Genomic DNA, 2,442 nt, shown 5'->3' on the forward strand with positions numbered 1-2,442 from the left:
GGGGCGCAAGATGCCGGTTCATGGTCAGAGAGGCAGAGAAGGCTGTCTGGCAGCCATCGCTGTTTGCCACATGCTAGCCTATAGATGCCCTGAGACTCCACCTTGAGACTGTCACGCACAATCTACAAACACACCCAAGCTCCAAGCAGTGGCTTTTGCATATGAATGGCCTTCTCTATTGCAGTTTAACCTAGCAAACTTGCAACCTGGTGCAGACAGCTCCAAAGCTTCCAAGTTCCAAGCAGGGAGGAGAGGACTGTGATTCTTGTTGTAGCTCCTGCAGAGTGGCCTCAGACAGTAGCTGAACTCACCCCATTGGAGATCCAGAAGCCAGTATATCTAATGGTCAGTATGAGACACCAGATTTCAACTCCTCACATCCGTAAGTGACACATTTGGGAGGCAGACACAGTGAGCACCAAAGCCCCACTGAAACAAGACCTGCACCATAAGTGTGTCTGCAGCGCAGAAGTTCTTCCATTATAGACACAGTGGGTCCTCACAGCCAATTGGCCTGGAGGTCAGTTCCTCCCAGTGGTCCAACAGCAATCTAGGCTTAACTACACCAAGACTTTGCACTCAGCCCACGAAGGAGTGTACCAAGAGCAACTACCTCGGGTGATTGGGGAAGCTGAACTACTGGACCCTATGGGTAACCTACCATCAACATAGGGAGGCAACCAAAATGCGGAAACACAGAAGCATGTGATGAATGAAAGAGATGGAGGAAAGTAAACCACTGGACGACACAGAGTTCAGAATCACATTTATAAGGATACTCAAAAATATTCTAAAATATTTTAAAATACTGAGAAACTTGAAGCAACCTTCAAGGACCTTAATGAGAATACCAAAAAAAAAAAAAAAAAAAAAAGAAAAGGACCAGTTAGAAATTACGCATATAGGCATACACTGTCTGAAATAAAGAATATACAGGCCCGCACCGCTAGCGGAGCACCTGAGCGCAGCGCCCTCGCAGTGTGGGTCTTCCAGGTGAAAGGGGCCACACTCATGGGCCAGTGGAACAGTGGCAGCGGCAGGATATTTTATTTCACCTGAGGAACATGGTGAAACTAATTCACATGTTAGCTGATCATGACGATGATGTCAACTGTTGTGCCGTCTCCTCTTCCCTCTTGGCTAATTGCTCCTTGGACAGAACAATTTGCCTCTACTCCCTAAGTGACTTCACTAAAGTTTCACACATATGCTGTCCACTGCTGCTGTTTCTCCCCTTCAGAACATACTTTGGCATCATGTTCAACAAATGGTACCATTGTCCTGTGGAATACTCAGAATGGGCAGACTTTGGCAGTGATGACACAGCCCAGTGGGAGCCCTGTGAGGGTTTGCTGGTTTCCCCCAGACTCCACTTGCTTGGTATCAGGGGCAGCTGATGGAACTGTTATTTTGTGGGATGCGCAGTCATACAAATTACATAGATGTGGTAGTGTTGTGGATGGCTCCTTGGTGGCCTGTGCATTTTCTCTTGACTGAAACCTCACTGGCTCCTCATGTGGAGACTTAACAGTGTGGGATGATACAGTGAGATGTTTGCAGAGTGAAAAAGCACATGATCTTGGGGAATGACCTGCTGCAATTTTTCTTCATAGCCAATTTCTGATGGAGAACAAGGTCTTCAGTGTTTTCGATTGGCATCATGTGGTCAGGATTGCCAGACCAAAACATGTTCTAAAAGAGAAAGGATACTAATTTAATTTTAACCACTTTCTTTAATTGAGAGAGCCTACCATTGGACCAGATATCTTTTGTTTTGATATTTGTAATTTTCATATCTGATTTTTACATAAAAATTACTAAAAATCATCAGTCATTTATAGAAAAACAATAAAAGTTTGGTTATTTAAAAAAATATATACAGAAACTCAACTGTAGATCAATGTACCCCAAGAGTCAAACCAAAGATCTGGAATATAAGGAAACATAAAACACCCAACCAGACAGGCAGAAAGAAAGAAGAATCTAAAAGTATGAGGATAGTGTAAGGAGCCTCTGGGACAGCTTTAAGGGTACCAACATCCAGATTTTGGGGGTGCCAGAAGAAGAGAGAGAGCAGGATATTGAAGGCCTATTGAAAGAAATAATGACAGAAAAATTCCCTACCTGGTGAAAGAAATAGACTTACAAGTCCAGGAAGCGCACAGAACCCCAAACAAAAGGAATCCAAAGAGGACCACACCAAGACATATCATAATTAAAATGCCAAGGGCAAAAGACAAAGAGAGAATCTTATAAGCAGCAAGAGAAAAACCGTTAGTTACCTACAAGGGAGCACCCATAAGACTGTCAGCTGATTTTTCAACAGAAATTATGCAGGCCAGAAGGGAGTGGCAAGAAATATTCAAAGTGATGAACAGCAAGAACCTACAACCAAAATTACTCTACCCAGCAAAGCTGTCATTCAGAATTGAAGGTCAGATA

General features: G+C 43.6%; 1 pseudogene; it reads left to right on the forward strand.

Annotated features, from left to right (window-relative positions):
- Positions 1–941: 941 nt before the first annotated feature.
- LOC118707858 lies at positions 942–1,718 on the forward strand (annotated as a pseudogene).
- The last annotated feature ends 724 nt before the right edge of the window (positions 1,719–2,442 follow it).

This window comes from Pipistrellus kuhlii, unplaced genomic scaffold, assembly GCF_014108245.1.
Source record: "Pipistrellus kuhlii isolate mPipKuh1 unplaced genomic scaffold, mPipKuh1.p scaffold_m20_p_6, whole genome shotgun sequence".
In the NCBI taxonomy this organism is placed as follows: domain Eukaryota; kingdom Metazoa; phylum Chordata; class Mammalia; order Chiroptera; family Vespertilionidae; genus Pipistrellus; species Pipistrellus kuhlii.